Below are 17798 nucleotides of genomic sequence, written 5' to 3'. Positions count from 1 at the left end.
TAGAATTATGTAATACAAGGAGATGAGAGATAAAACCAGAAATTATGTAAATGAAAAATTGAGTTTTGTTTTTGTTTTTTTTGTTTTTTTTTATTTGAAGCAGTTGTCCAGTGATGCATTTGGTTGGGTAGTTGGCTAGATTGGAAAAAAATGAACTGACCTAAACATAGTGAGATATACCTTCATATGTGGCCTGTTAAGAAAGTCCAAGTGTTGGACCAGATAAGAAAACTCTGGGTCATTTGAGATAAAGCCAGGGTGTATACTGTTTATCCTTGTCGTCTTCTCTTTTTCTGAATCATTCTCATTTTACTGTGTAGGGTTCAGATGTGGGTAACATGGATATGATGTCAACATCACATCCATTATATGGCTTTCGTGTTTTTCACATTGATGGGTATGGGCATCTAAGCAATGGATGAGTATATCTAGTATTCATGTTAATACCACATACAGACATTGCGCTTTCACAGAAGCCCTGGTTTTATTCAGACATTGTTTAGTTTTTTTGCTTAAAAAACTAAAGTTTACATTGCTAAGCTGATTCTTCCCAAACCTTAACCTACGGATTCATGCAGGACTTCAGCTATGGTAAGCCTTCAGTAAAATAAGTGCTGCTAAGTCCAACATAGAATTATGTATGATGGCTCCATCTAGCACAAAGACAAATTGATGCTGTTCAAAAGGTTCAACGTTAAGACTTGGGCATTTGACAGACCAGACCCAAACAAGAGAAACCTCCATGGTCCAACGTAATCTTGTGTTATGTCTCAATCCCACAGACTGAGTAGTGTTCTTACTGGTAATAAATGGTCCATTGCAATAACAAGGCAGTGTGCTGCAACCATAGGGCTGGGTGGAAATACACGCGGGTTAGGGGATAAAGTTGACCATAACACAGTGCCTTTATAGTGCCTCCATTGTCCTAATTGATACTTAGAGGGAAAGTCCTTGACAAATGCACAATCTGGCACAAATTCCATGTACGTGTCAAAAAATAAACTGAGACATTTGAATTGTTGTGGCTAAGCCTGTTTGTGTTTTCTAATCAACACTAGACAGATGACAACATCTGGTGATTGGGAAAAGCGCTATAAAAATGTAACTTGATTGATTGATTTATTGATTGATTGATTGATTGAAGTGGCCATAAAGCAGGGTATGGTGGTTGGATTAGCAGACGAGAAACACTTTTAGAGGTATATGAGAACTAAACTTGATGGAGGCCCTGTGGTCTCCTTAAGCTGTGTCTAATGGGTTAAGAAATACAGAAAATGGTGTTGCAGGGCCATTTTTGCCTATTTGCGTTATAAGTGACTGCAATGGGCCCCCTAACAACCAGAAGGCCCCAGGGGGCCCCCCTCATATGGCTAAATTTTATATATAGCACTTTTATCCAAAGCGCTTTACAAGGTTTTTGCTGCTCATTTACCCATTCATGCACAGTCACACACGGATAGTAGCCAGCTATCATACAGACCCTTCGACATTTGGACAAGACGGGGAACAAAACGTAAAGAGCAAGTGATAATAAGTGGGCTGAGAATTGAGCACAGCAACCTTAACAGTACACTTTTCATCATAGGAAAGCATCCAACAGGTGTTTGTGATCAATACCATGAGGCTGAGACAGTTGAGCATATCATTATTACACGCAGGAAATTTATGCATGAAAGACAGGAAATGATAACACAGTTATGGAAAATAGGGCAGGTAGAGAACAAGGTTAAAAGTATATTAGAGTGTGGATGCAGTGTCGAGGGGGAGGAAATGATTATTTAGTTTTTTGACGATGACTGGACTGGAAAAATAAATGGACACAGGGAGAATAAAATCTGAGGGAGGCAATAATGCAACATCATGGATGCCAATTACTGTAAAATGACAATAATAATAACAATAATAATAATAATTCAGAGTCAACAACCTAATTGGAAAATGAAGCGGTCATACCACCTTGGAGCATAAAAACGGAAAAAGAAAAAATTTGAAGAGAAAAAATGGGCCGAAAATGCAAGTAAGAAATTATCTATCTACATCGATATAGCCTTTTTTCTTACAAAAGCTGTTGACATGTTGTTAGTTGAAATGGAAAAGGTTTGTTATTAGCTAGCTAATGTTAGGAAGGCTAGCTACCATACATGCAGCTACAGTGGTACCTAACATTAATTTTAGGTCATGTAATATTGGACCAAAACATTATGACACATGAATGTGTAATGACAACTCATTTTTGTGTCCCTATGGTTGGGTGTAAAGATGTTATCCGAGAAGCCTTTCAGTGCTGACAAGAAGGGGATATTTAAGCAGTCTTCTTGCTTTGGAGTAATGTTATAGACTAGCTAGCCTAAAGTTAGCTAATTACCTTTGGCGTTGGGTGCTGTTGAGAGAACGAGAATCATGTTTATTGGCCATGTAGGTTTGCGCAAACATGGAATTTACCTCTGGTTTCATAGTTCTTTCAGTGTACCTAACATAGAACAACAATACTACAACACATATATACAGATATATAGATACAAGGATTGACTATATAAAGGTGAAATAAGAGGTGATATGGTGCAATGGTGCAGAGAATAGATCAGAGATGTTGAAGTAGATGTTAGCAGGTTACTTACATACATGCCTGAGGTAGATGTAAATGACAGAGCGTACCAGTATATGCACAATGTACAGTACAGTATATTAAAAGTTGGATTTATTGACAGTGTTAAGCATTCATTTGAATGACAGCCTGAGGAAAGAAACTGTTTTTTATATCTGGTTGTTTTGGGGTACAGTGCTCTATAGCGCCTACCAGACGGGAGGAGTTGGAACAGGTTGTGACCAGGATGTGCTAGGTCTGCAGTGATGTTTCCTGCCCATTTCCTGACACTGGAGGTGTATAAGTCCTGAATGGGGGGCAGGCTGGCACCAATGATTTTCTCTGCAGACTTAACTGTCCGTTGTAGTCCACAAACAGGACCCTTGTGTATGTCCTTGGGGAGTCGAGGTGTTGGAAGATGTAGTGCCATCCCATGTTGACTGCATCCTCCACTGACCTGTTTGCTCGGTAGGCAAACTGCAGGGGGTTGACCAGGGGGCCTGTGATTTCCTTCAGGTGGGCCAACACCAGTCTCTTGAAGGATTTCATGACCACAGACATTAGAGCAATGTTCCTGTAGTCATTTAATCCTGTGATACGGGGTTTCTTGGGAACTGAAATGATAGTGGAGCTCTTGAAGCAGGAGGGGACTTCACACAGCTCCAGTGATCTGTTGAAGATCAGTTACAAAATGGGGGCCAGCTGGTCAGCACAGACTTTAAGACAGGAGGGTGACGCGCCATCCGGACCCAGTGCCTTCCTGGTCTTCTGTCTCTGGAAGAGCTAGCGCATATCCTCAACACAGATCCTGAGTACGGGTGGGGGTTCGGTGGGGAGGGGGAAGTGGCTGGCAGGGAGTGCAATTGGTTGTGTGCTGTGGCCGGAGAGGGTGAGGGTTGTGAAAGTTTGCTTTCTTTTGCTCTGCGTTGCGGTACTGTATGTTGATAACGTCAGCTAACTAGCCTGAGCCGCAAATTAGTGCCATTTTAACATAGACAACAGTATTTACTCTTACAAATCCCCACATCGCAATCAGCTACACATAGCTAACAGCATCAGCTGAATTTAGGTATCAGGAATCAGGAACACTTTATTTTTCATTTCACTTCATGTACTTGTGTACATGAAATGAAATGAAATATCGTTTCCCCCAGCCCATAGAAGTGCAACACAAAGACAAAAACACATATCTTAAAACTACAAGAACACATATATCAAACTACAAACAAAAAATATCACTGTCTGAGAGAATGAACACCAGGATGACTGTCGGAACTGCCAGTCCTCATGGGCTAGCAGTTAGCTTAGCCTGCCCTGCTTCTGTGTCCTGTCAGATTGCCCTCAGTGTTTCCTCCTCGTGTGTAGCTCCAGGCAGGGCTATGGTCTCTGGGCCCACTGGATGCAGCAGATCAGGCTCCCCCAGCCGATCCAATGCCAGCTCTCCCAGCCAGACACCTTCAACACACCTCCACGCACTCCACACAACAACATCAAAAACACAGTCAATGCTAGGCGAGGCTGCCGCCAGACCACCCTCGGTGTTATTGGAACTGCCAGTCTGCATAGACTAGCAGGTAACTTAGCCTGCAGATGCAGCTCCGGGCAAGGCTGTGGTCCCTGGGCCCACAGAACGCAGCAGACCAAGCTCTCTTAGCTAATCCAGCGCCTGTTCTCCCAGCCATCAAACGAAGACGTGGACAGATGTGGACAAAGACACTGCATGGATGGTACTCAGTGAGGCTGCCGCAAACGTAAGTTTGCATCGGCTGGTGTTCAATCGCCCTACGTTCTCCCACACAACTCCCCTTCTCATGTCTCTACACTGGCTCCCAGTAGCTGCTCGCATCCAGTTTAAGACTCTGGTGCTAGCCTACAGGGCAGTGAAAGGAACAGCGCCTTCCTATCTCCAGGCCATGGTCAAGCCTTACACCCCCTGCTGCCTCGGGATGCCTGGTTGCCCCGTCACTTAGAAGCCCCTGCTGTTGACCGACCCGGTCACGGCTCTTTTCTGTCTTGACCCCACAGTGGTGGAATGAACTCCCCACTGATGTCAGGACAGCAGAGTCGCTGCCCATCCTTCGGCGCAGGTTGAAAACTCACCTCTTCAAGAACTACTACCCTGTTACTTGTTCTTAGCACTTATTGTATTTACTCATTTAAAAAACGAAAAAATCTCTTTCTTGCACTTTTACTTTAGCACTGGTTTTGCTCTTAGATGCTTGTTTGATGACTAGTAGTTCTCCTGATTTCCTACGTTAAATGCACTTATTGTAAGTTGCTTTGGATAAAGGCGTCGGCTGAATGACTGTAATGTAATGTTATGATGATGATAAGGTTGTTGTGCTATGTTGTTACTGCTGCTTATATTAACATTAATATTTTAGTAACACCATTTATGACTTCCACAGAGATGACAGAAAAATAGCAAATTAATCAAAACAGGTCAAATGGCTCCTACAATATTAATATTAATAATAGTATTGTGGCGGGGGCATTGTCACTTAGGGCCCCAAAATGTTCAGAAACGGCCCTGATGGTGTGTGCTGTGTATTTGTAAATGCTGTCAATGAGAAGTTATTGCTTAATCTCATATATTTCACAGGTCTACGATACAGAGCTTTGATTGGCAGAGTTTTAATGGTGGTCCTGTGTCCAAAATAAACTTAATGGCCCACTCCTCTGCAGCCTTGATTTACCTACCAAGACTCCTCATCTGATCATACTGACACAGCAGCTAAGCCTCAAAAATTAAGAGTGTTGCCATTTATGGAGAGAATAGTACACAACTGTATATGCACACACACACACACACACACACACACACACACACACACACACACACACACACATCTATATATATATATATATATATATATATATATACAAACACACATGCACACACATAATAACAGTAAGAGATGTGCAAACTGCAGCTAGAACCCTGGATACTGTACGCAAACATGCAAGCATAATGAGCATCTGGCCTATAAAAACACGGACCTAGAGGAGCTCTGTGCCTGCCGATGGTCAGATGGCAGACTGTTTACACCACTGGGGAGTGAAAGTCGGAGTCCAGCATGACCCAATGGTAGGCTGGCATTGGAGTTCGGCCACTCTGTGGTCATGGTGTGTAGTAGTAGTAATGTGGACCTGGCAGGCGGTGGAGGGAGAGATGGCTGCGGGGGTGGCATTGCCCCAGCCAACCCCTGGTCTAACGATGGTTAACCAGTCTGGGTCACCTACACTTCCCCTGGCCTCTCTTCATGCAAGGAAAAACAGTCTAGTCAAAATAATGGTGTCATTTTGGGCTGTTACGTTTGAGCAAGGGGAGACAAATTTAGCTGCAGCAAAGCAAAGGGAGGAGCCTAAAACAGATTAAGCAACAAGCTAACAAAATACCTTTTTTTTTTTTACTTTAAATAAGTGGTCTAAAATGAGTGGCGCAGTTCCAGCGCCGGCATTAAATTCAGATGTGTCAGCCTACGCAAGCAATTATAACTGGGCTCTGCCTTCCGCTATGTCCCCTCCTGCTTCTCCCCACATTGCCAACCCCAGTTCCCCCATTCTCTCTGCTTCCCTCCATTAAGTTTGGCCTCAAGCCCTCGACTGCTCTTCAGCGAGTACCATCGTGCTATGTCGTGCATGTATGCTTGAAAGAGAAATCGATGGTGACGATGTATACGTGTGTGTATGTCTGTCAGTGCAACAGTGTGTTAAATTTCTTTTTACAGGCTCCAGACTCCAGACCTGTCTCACAGGCCGCTGTGATTTCCATGTGCTTAAAAATATTTATCACCCTGCTGCCTTGGCACCTGCTAAGGAGACTCTCTCATTCATTAAAAAAACTGACTGACGATTTAAAAGCAGCCCATCTCAATCAGAACCAGACATTCATTTGGTGAAGTACAGTAAGGCCAAAATCTGAAGATGTTTGTCTCAAACCCTCGACCGTTATACTTTCTTGAAGCCTATCTTAACACATTTTATTTCCGGTAATTTATGAACTATAATCAACCACCACAACAAGCATTGACTTCAGTGTGATCAGGAAGTTGGAAGTTGTTTCAAAAGTGGCTGTCAGAGGATTATGTGTACATCCTCTAATATACATCTTTTTTTCATCACAATTTTATAAGTAATAGATTACACGGTATATTTAAGTGTCTTTATTTGCTTCTTTCCATCCAAGCAATGTATTCTTACCATTTATTGAATGTAAGGTATTTGTTTAAGCGATGGGCTAGTGGATTCATTTTTGTTTTTACCTTGCTATACATTACTACTGTGAATATCTTCTCTAGTCCGACTGAAATGATATCACAGTGTGAGAGACAAAATGAGTTTAATTTTTTACATTATTTTTAAGGGTAGCTGTCCTCCCTCTTTTTTATCAAAATGTTGAAACAAGTACCATTATTTTGTCATACTGATTTTATAGTATGTCTTTTGAAAATAATTCAAATATTAATTGGGATGCGTTATCAAACTCAAGAAATTTGTGGCGATGGCGACCATTGTTTTATCAAATCTATGACTATGATTCAGCCATAATAGATTTATAATTTGTAAATACTGTACAGACTGCAGTTTTTCCCAGCAGCTCAGTCTCCAAATCTCAGACGGAGGAAAGAGTCAAGCTTTTCTTCTCAGTAGGTAGACTATTTATATTTTCCCGACAGCCCTGTTGACCAGGAAGTGTCAGTGATGAGACATGCTGTGATTACCCTGCAGAGGAAAACCACGTGGGATGAAAGCCAGCCAGAGGAATGAAGGAGGTGGTAGCGGAACAGACTTATTTAAAAAAAAAAGGTCTGTCTGTTTTGTTTACGAAGACTGTCATGATGGGGGAAGACTTTGAAGGTCAACAGATGGACCCTGAATAACTATTAAAACCTTAAAACAGCCTCGACATGTTGTGAAATTGTTACACAACTTATTTGATACGATTGAGTCGTCTGATTTAATTGATGGCTGTTACCATCAATCTTTTTTTTTCTTCATTAACTGCTTATTTAGGGGTGTCCGGGTCACGGAGCGGTCTATTACGTTGCCTATCAACACGGGGGTTGCTGGTTTGAATCCCCATGTTACCTCCGGCTTGGTCGGGCGTCCCATTCATCCATCCATTATCCAAACCGCTTATCCTCCTCTCAGGGTCGCGGGGATGCTGGAGCCTATCCCAGCAGTCATTGGGCGGCAGGCGGGGAGACACCCTGGACCGCCAGTCCATCCCAGGGCTCTTAAGAATCAATGCAGTATTTTTTTTAAATCAATAAGATATCATGAAATATACCATCACGATGCTCGTGTATCTATAAGTTCTTTTACTAGCTCTGGGTTGTGTGACAATCACAGCAATCGCATTGTGAGTTTTTTTTCCAATATCGTGCAGCCCCCTAACTGAAATTACTTTTAATTGTGCCTGTGATTGCCCGGAGCTCAAGGCTGGATTACGGACCGGGCATGCCAGGCAAGTGCCCCAGGGCCCCGGACCACAAGGGGCCCCAAAAGGTCAGGGGTATTGTGTTCGCGTATAGTAGGAACCGCATGGGAAACAGCAATTCAACAAAGCCGACCGAAAGCTCTCTGCTAGCTAGCCAAATAACAGGTAAAATGGCGGAGCTGAACACTAGGGACGAAATGATAACCACCATCCGCACAGACGTGAAAGCGCTACAGGCAGAGATTATGGCTGAATTTCGTACAACAGCTCCAACTATGCGCGAAGAAACAGTTAAAAAAAACTTCGTTCCACAACAACGTCACTACAAACATCAATGACTGACCACGCAAATAAAATCGCTGCCCTGGAAACCTCCCAAAATTACAGACAGGCTGTCGGAGCTGGAGACGCGTTGTGCCACCTGGCTGCGGACAATGTCAAGTTTAAAGCCGCAGTGGATGACCACGAAAATCGCTCCCGTCGACAGAACATACGTGTGGTTGGCTTACCTGAGAGCGAAGAGGGCACCAACCCGACTGCCTTCATGGGCCCCTTCCTGCAGAAAATCCTGGGCGAGGAAACTTTCGCCAACACGCCGGTTATAGACAGAGCACATCGCACCGTCGCACCCAAACCGCCCCCAGGCAAACCTCCGACAGTCATGCTGGTGCGGCTGCACTATTATAAAACGAAGGGGCTGATTATCCGCGCATCCCGTGAACGTGGACAGTTGTTGTAAGTGACCGCACCCCTAATGTCGTTTTTTACCTACTTTTAATTTGAGATAGCTATACCTTTGTATAGGGACATTTATTTTGAAGAATGTTTTCCTTGCCGTCCAACTAGCGGAAGTTCACGTTGGCTCAACGATAAAGCACGCGAAGGCATATGCATGTGAGATCACATTGTGAAAATGATCGTAGTGTTCACTGCATAACTCGAGAATTAGCCTAAATGTTTATGATTATTGAACAACAATTGATTCGAAACACTGACAAGCAGTTTAAAATGTTTGCGACCGGAAGACTGTTAGAGATGAAGAGCAAGTTGCAGAGTTTCTGGCAAGTTGTTAGTTGTTTCAAGATGTGTCTCAAGATGGCATTCTAAGATTTTCCTAGCCCCTTGGTAAGCGGAGCGAGGTACGTCATGTTTTACGTTAAGTATAGCCTACTATTGCTCATGTGTTTTCTTTTATGATACATTCCTCCAAATGTATATTATTTTGTGAAGCTGTTAACCTAATTGTGTTGTGACTGTCATTCTATTCTTTATAGTTTTCACGGTGCTCGACAAGAATGTACCTGTGTGGCGTTTGAAGCAATAAATGCACCCGTTGAGACTCTCCGCGTTTCGTCTTTATTGAAAATATCGAGGGCAGCTACAGTGAAAACTCGCTGCTGAGCACTGACGAAAACTCAACGCCTCATCTGCCGTCTGCCATCTTGTGCGTCGAGAACGCCTGAAGTCCCGTCATCAGTCCATTGGCCCACGTTTGTAACCAGCACTCAAGCAAGATCAGTACAGTAGGCTACCGAACGCACAGATGCAGTGAGAGACCTTTTCTGACAAAAGTAGCCTAACGTTAATATCCACGTATTGGACTGAAAGTTACCTGAAACTGATTGTATATTTTCTCATTGTAAAGGGATTGAAAGACTTCAGTTACATGATCTAAGAATAGGCTAGATCTAAGAATAGGCTTGCAGTTAATTTAATCTCTTAAATTTAGAACTACTGAACCTGTGTTATTGTGTAATTGTGCTGTACTTAGAGATTTGCTCAGTGTTTGTTTGATAGAAATCCTTTAGGTGTTTAAAGTAGTATATGTCTAGTGGTGTCACTCAGTGCTAAAAGAAAGTCTATATTCACTGAAGTTCAAACCCAGACTCAAGACACTCTTAAGTCATAAGTTAATCATATAGCTGTACAAGCCAAACAAAATGTCAATCCCTGAAGAGTCAACGGTTGACACAGAACAGGTTAGGTCAAGCTCTCGTGAAAGAAGCTTAACAGACAAGGGCCGAGAGATGCAGATCAGGAAACAAAGAAACACGCAAAGGCATTTAACAAGGCTTATAACTCCTGGAAGGAGGTAGCAAGAGAAGCTAGAACAGCACTGAAATCATTCTGTTCACAAGAATACCTTGATAAAATTGAAAAGGATATTCAAGCCAGGCACAACGTAATAAGCGAAAATTATGAGCCCATCCAACGCAACTGCACTGCTATTCCAGATATTGTTCATAAAATGGATGCCTGTCTTATAATAACCGCAGAGATACGTGACCGTTGGTGAGGCCTCCAATGTCAATCTTGAGAAGGAAAGAGTGAGGATGGTGCTAAATAAGGATGAGTATACGTCTGTCTTTGGAGGCACAAATACAGAAACCGTAATCTCAGGGTTATCAGAGATCAGAGAACCACTCAAATGCCTCCTCCAAGGCCTCCAGCAACCACTCAAATGCCTCCTCCAAGGCCTCCAGCAAGCGAGCTGATGCAGAAGCAGAATTTGCAGCTAAACAAGAACAAGCTACGTCCATGCATGAAATCCAAACTCAGCAAGCAAGACTTCGTAAACTAGAGACAGAGATGCAAGAAGAGAAGACAAAGCTACAGCTGCTACAAGCTGAAAGAAGTTAGAGTAGCAGTGGCACGTGTGAGAGCATACAACAGTTTTGAAGATGATTCTAAGCACTGTGATGAAGAGGTTGATAACAAAACGCTCTCTGTTCCTCGAAATACTGAATCGAAAATCCATGTAAACCCAGAAGTGATGACATTCCAACCTCCGCAAGCACACCCTGAAATAGCAGTAACTCAGGAGAAAGGTAGTGTAACCCAAGCAATCATAAGCTCACTAAGTATGAATCGTCTGCCTGCTCCAGAGCCAACAACATTCACTGGCAGACCCTTAAAGTTCATAGACTGGAAAATGTCCTTCATGGCTTTGATAGACCGGCAGCCTCTACCAGCTAGCGAGAAGATGTTTTATTTGAAAAAACTACCTTGCTGGAGATGCTGTCAAGGCTGTAGAGGGATTCTTCTATAGAAACTCAGAAGATGCATATCAAGGGGCTTTGAAAGTCCTACAAGAGAGGTATGGAAACCCCTTCGTTGTACAGAAAGCCTTTCGAGACAAGCTAATGAAATGGCCCAAGATTAGTGCAAATGATCCTCTTGCACTTTGAGAGTTTGCAGACTTCCTGCAAGGCTGCATTGAGGCAATGCCCCACATTAGAGGATTGCCCATTCTAAACTATTGTGAAGAAAATCACGAGATGCTTAAAAAATTACCAGAGTGGATCGTGCGTAGATGGAGCCGAGTTGTTGTGAAAGAATTGGACGCATCTGGAGATTACCCGAGCTTCTCATGTTTCACAGAGTTCATTCAAACAGAAGCCCGCATAGCCTGTAACGTCCCCATTGCCTCTCTAGTCCTAATGAATAACAAGCCCACGGATGAAAGAGGGCCTCAGACAGTTAGGGCACTCAACACTAGTGCTCATAAGAACAAATCCACCTCAGAGAATCAAGAATCATCCAATTCCAAGCCAAAACCACCTTGCCCCATCTGCGAAGGTGAAATGCACAGTGTCGCCAAGTGCCCCACCTTTGCAGCAAAAACTATGCAAGACAAGAAGGCTTTCATTCATGAAAATCACCTCTGCTTCGGATGTCTGAGAAAGAGACACAGCAGCAAAGACTGCAAAAGACGACATACCTGTGGCACATGCACCCGACGTCACCCTACCTGCTTGCATGAAGAGAGAGATAAAAGGCCCGTGGAAGCATTAGAGAAACATTCCACTTTCACAGACAATGCAAGCCAGGAAATTCACACAGTCACATTGAATACAGTAATGCAACGCGCCTCTGTCACTTCAAGCATTGTCCCAGTTTCATGTCATCAACAGAAGAGCCACGGAGAGAAGTTCTCACTAATGCTCTACTCGACACGCAGAGTGACTCAACGTTCATCTTGGAAGATCTACTTGAAGAGCTAAAAGTAGACACTCAACCAGTACAACTGAAAATTAGCACAGTGAGGGCTGTTGACACAGTCATAGCAAGCAAAGGTGATCGTGGTCTACAAGTTAGAGGGCTACACTCTGAAAAACAGATCCAGCTACATCAAGCCTACACTTGCAACGTCATTCCAGTAGACAAGTCCTACATTCCAACTAAGAAGACTGTGCTGCAATGGCCTCATCTCAAACATCTAGCGAACAAGCTACCTCCACTACAAGGCTGTGAAGTGGGATTGTTAATCGGAAATGACTGCCCGTTAGCGTTAGCCCCCCTTGATGTCATCACAGGAAGTGATACCGATCCCTTTGCGCAAAGAACTGAACTCGGATGGAGTATAGTCGGCTCATCCAACCCACATTTGGATCGACAGGGAAACCAGAGTTTTGTGCATCGCATTGCAGTGAGGGAAATACCAGCTCTATCTACCACTGATGTACTGAAGCTCTTGGAATCAGACTTCAATGAAAGGAGATACGAAGACAAGGACAAGTATGTATCCCAAGATGACGTCCGCTTTGTACAGCTTCTTAGCGACAACATCAGTCAGAGGGAAGACGGACACTATGAAATGCCTCTCCCTTTCAAGAGCAACAGTCCACCTTCACTACCAAACAAGAAAAGACTGGCTACAGTCCGACTGCAATACTTAAAGAAAAGGTTGAAGGCCAACAAACAGTATCATGCCCAGTACACTGCCTTCATGGAGGACATGATGATCAAAAGTGATGCGGAGCCAGCCCCTAAAACACCTGAAGGGCAGACTGTTTGGTACATACCCTACCATGGGGTGTACCACCTCAAGAAGCCAGAAAAGATAAGTGTTGTGTTTGATTGTTCAGCGCAGTTCCACGGTGTCTCTTTAAATGACATGCTGCTGACAGGCCCTGACCTGATCAACTCCCTGTTGGGAGTGCTCTGTCATTTCAGGAAAGAAGCTGTAGCTGTGATCTGCGACATCAAGAAGATGTTCCACCAAATCTCTGTATCTCCTGAATTACGGAACTACCCAAGGTTCCTCTGGTGGGAGATCGGAGATCTGGAAGGAGAACCACAAGAGTATCAGGTGGCTGTCCACCTTTTTGGCGCTGCTTCGTCCCCCGGATGTGCCAACTTTGGCCTGAAGTACCTAGCTCGACAACACAAAGAGAACTATCCAACAGCATCAGCCTTTATTGAGAAGAATTTCTACGTGGATGATGGTCTAACCAGCGTCCCCTCAATAGAAGAGGCCAAGAAGCTGGTCGTTGAGGCACAAGAGTTGTGTAAAAGAGGAGGTCTACGCCTTCATAAATTCAACTCGAATGAAAGAGAAGTCCTGAACTCCGTGGACCCATCAGAAAGAGCAGTAACAACTGAACCTCTCAATCTTGGCCTGAACGCTACACCAGCAGAATGTGCACTCGGTATCCAGTGGTCACTAGAACATGACACCTTCAGCTTCAAAGTCGACTTACTGGATAGGCCCTTAACACGCCGTGGTATATTGTCAGTTATCGCTTCCTTGTACGATCCACTGTGGTTTGTCGCTCCATTCACCCTAAGCAGAAAGTGCATCCTTCAGGAGCTGTGCCGTAAAGGTATCGGATGGGATGATCCACTTCCTGAGGACTTAAACCCACGGTGGGATGAATGGAAGAATGGTCTTCAGAAGCTGAAGGAAGTCTCAACACCGAGATGCTACCGCCCACAAGACTTCGGCAAAACTGTCAATACAGAACTGCACCACTTCTCGGATGCTAGTAATGTGGGATATGGGACATGTTCCTATCTCAGATTGAAAAATGAAAGGGGTGAAGTCCACTGCTGTCTTGTGATGGCCAAAGCAAGAGTTGCACCGACAAAGCTCACAGGCATTCCAAGACTGGAACTTTCAGCAGCCGTGGTCTCCGCAAGATTAAGTGTCATGCTGAAAAATGAACTTGAAATGCAGATTGATGAAGAGTTCTTCTGGACAGACTCTCAGGTTGTCCTGGCGTATATCAACAATGAAGCATGAAGATTTCATGTCTTTGTTGCAAATATTGTGCAACTGATAAGAGCAAATACAGATCCCAACCAGTGGTACCACATCGACACAGCAGAAAACCCCAGCTGACCACGCCTCCAGAGGTCTCCCTGCATCAGACATCTCTGCAACAAACTGGCTATCAGGACCTAAGTTCCTGTGGGAACAAGAAATATACCCAAAGCCTCACCTCTCAAATGAGCTGCTTGTTGGCGATCCTGAAGTCAAGGCTATTCAGGTGTTTGCAACCAAACATAAACCTTCCCAGCCAAACATCCTCAGCCGTCGGTTTTCTTCCTGGACAAGACTAGTTAAGGCGGTTGCGAGGATCAAGAGGCTGAAGTCTGAGCAAGAACATTGCAGTGAACTTGACGGTTGAAGAACGTGCGAGAGCTGCTGAGGTGGTAATAAAGTTTATGCAAGAAGCCTTCTCTCAAGGGATGAAGACACTTCAAAGAGGAGACAGACTTCCAAGCTCAAGTCCTCTATTTCACCTCGATCCTATTTTGGACAGAGATATTCTTCATGTCGGTGGAAGACTGAAGCAGTTATCTCTGTCTTGAATTTAAACACCCTATCATTCTCCCTAAAAAAAGACACATAAGGATTCATACAAGGGGGAAGCCATTCAGGTGGGAAAATGTTTACCTGGAAGTCATCATTAAGGAAGACTCCCTTCCTAGAAACCAGCGGCATCTAGGACGCGTGGTTGAAACCACTGAAGAGAGTGATGGTTTAGTACGCAGTGTAAAGGTGTTAATAGGAAAACAAGATCCTCTAATAGGAAAACAAGATCATCAATCTAATTATATAATTTTGGGATGCTCATGTTAATCTGTAGTAGCACTTTTTTTTAATCCTATTTAGTCAGTGGCAGCCTTTATTTAGTTTGTTGGCCACATAGAACATTCTTCTTCTCATTGGAGAACACGACGTACTATGTGATTTGCTTTGTGTCTTGCCATTTTAGAAGTGGTGGGCTTCTGTTGATGTGGCCCACGCCATATTTTGTAGCAGCTTGTAATTTTTTTAATTTGTTTTTCATTTACTTTACGCTTAATTTTCAGTACTTACTGCTTACAAAGTTGGCTGCTTTTGTTTTATTCAGATTGTGTTTAGAGGTATGTCGTTAACTATATATATTTTTCTCTCACTTGAGAATATGATTGACTGGTGCTATGAGGGTTTACATTTAAATTCAAGCTACTTTTTTCAATTGTTCAGTGGAGTTACTATGATAGTTTCATGACAGAACAATTGTTTTACGTGCACAAGCATTTGTGGTGATGGGGTTTTGGGTTCAAGGTTCCTTAACTGAGAAGGCACCTGGGGTGGGTGGATGGGAGGGACTGGGGGCAGAGTTTTTTTTTAAATTCTTATTTACTCTTTTTTTTCGCTTTTTCCTCACATGTGTGTGTAGCTACTCTATGGCGTTGGTTGTAACAACAATATACTGAACATTACTTCCTCCACATCCAAAATGGCTAATTTAAACATTACTCAGGGTAGTATACACTTTGTCTCCTGGAATGTCAAGGGTTTAAACAAGGTCACTAAATTAAACAGAATAATGTCCCACTTACAACATTTGAAGGCTGACATAGCTTTTCTGCAAGAGACACACCTGTGCACCTCAGAGGCCCCAAGGCTCCAAAGGGGATGGGTTGAGCATTTATTCCACTCCAAGTTTAATGGTAGAGCCAGGGGTGCTGCAATGTTAATTCGGAAAAACATTGCTTTTGAACTACTCTATCAGGTCTCATCCAAAACACTCTTGTAGCCCTTGCCTGCGTATATGCACCTAATTGGGACGACAGTCAATTTATTTCCAAATTCTTTTCTACATTACCAGGTCCAGACAACAGTTTTTGTAATTATAGGGGGGGATTTTAACATGGTCCTAGACACTATTCTTGATAGGTCATCTACTAAACACACAGTCCTTTCTGGCTCTGCTAAGGTTATGGCTTCCCATGCTGAGCAGCTGGGCTTATCTGACCCCTGGAGGCCCATCTTCCCAACAACCAAAGCATACTCATTCTTTTCCCACCCACACCAGACATACTCGCAGATAGATTTTTTTCTTGTGGATGATAGACTTTTGTCAAAGGTTAAGTCATGCAAGTACCACAGTATTGTTATATCGGACCACGCCCCTACCTCTATGGAGATCAACTTTTCCAGAAGCTATGCTCCCTCAAGGCAGCGGCGCTTTAATTCCTCAATGCTGTCCGATAATACTTTTAAGGAGTTTCTTACCTCTCAAATTGGATTCTTTTTTTAAATTAATAAAACCCCCGATGTCTCTCAGTCCACCGTGTGGGAAGCATTTAAAGCCTGTCTACAGGGTCTCTTATATTTCACACGCCAAAAAGTCAGAAGCAATCAAACTGTCTGAGATCTCTGATGAAATTTTACAATTAGACAATCAGTATGCAACAGCGCCAACCCCTGCTCTGTATAATAGACACCTTCACCTCCAGGTTGAGTTTGATATGTTATCAACCAGTAAGGCTGAATTACTCCGGCTCAAATCTAGACAATGTATTTTTGAGTCAGGGGACAATGATTAAATTTCTTGCATACCAAGCTCGTTTAGCTACAGCTTCTAGACGAATCACTAAAATAAAATCATCCACTGGTGTTCTTTCAGACATAAGAGACATGAACAATACTTTTCTAAACTTCTGTTCTGGTCTTTACTCTTCTGAATGTCCCCCAGATATTTGGGACCACAACAATCCTCTTGACAATATATGTTACCCTGTACTAGATAAAACGCTTTCCAGCAGCCTTGGCAGACCAATTTCACTTCTTGAGATCCAAGAAGCCATAAAATCCATATCGTCATGCTGTGGCTGATCAACTTTATACCTCTGGAGTTGCTACAGTTCTGCACATCGCCCTTGCTCTTGAAAATCGGTACCAGTATGCTTCTTCTCCACTCCTCAGGCATCCTCTCACTTTCCAAGATTGTGTTAATCTAGTTAAAAACTCCACAGCCATCTGTCCTAAACATCTCCATGCCTCCACAGGTATAGTCATCAGGACCAACTGCCTTTCCACTCTTCATCCTCTTCATAGCTGCCCTCATTTCTTCCTTGCTAATCCACTGCACTTCCTGATTCACTCTCCCCACTTCATCCAACCTTCTCTCTCTTTCTAATTTTCTTCATTCATCAGCCCCTCAAAGTACTCCTTCCACCTTCTCAGCACACTCTCCTCACTTGTCAGCACATTTCCATCTCTATCCTTGATGGCCCTAAACTGCTGCACATCCAGCTCGGTCCCTCTGGCTAGCCAATCGGTACAAGTCCTTTTCTCTTTCCTTAGTGTCTAACCTCTCATACAACTCACCAAATGCCTTTTCCTTTGCCCTCGCCACCTCTCTCTTCACTTTACGCTGCCTCTCCTTGTATTCCTGTCTACTTTCTTTATCTCTCTGACTATCTCACTTCTTCTTTGCCAACCTCTTCCTCTGTATACTTTGCTGTACTTTCGCATCCCACCACCAAGTCTCCTTCTCTTCCTTCCTGTCCTGATGACACACCAAGTACCTTCCAAGCTGTACAGGTATGTAGCTGTGTGTATAATTGTTGCACGTCGGAAAGGAACCAGTGCAGGTGTAACAGAATTGAAAATGACCTCACTCAGATAAAGTGAATTCTCCCAAAATTTGTATTTTAACATGTTATTGTAATCCAATGCTTTTTGATGGTTTGTGTAAACCCCCAGAT

The sequence above is a fragment of the Lampris incognitus genome, chromosome 5, assembly GCF_029633865.1.
Source record: "Lampris incognitus isolate fLamInc1 chromosome 5, fLamInc1.hap2, whole genome shotgun sequence".
Classification (NCBI taxonomy): domain Eukaryota; kingdom Metazoa; phylum Chordata; class Actinopteri; order Lampriformes; family Lampridae; genus Lampris; species Lampris incognitus.
The sequence above is the reverse complement of the archived record's forward strand: the minus strand, read 5'-3'. Positions refer to the sequence as shown.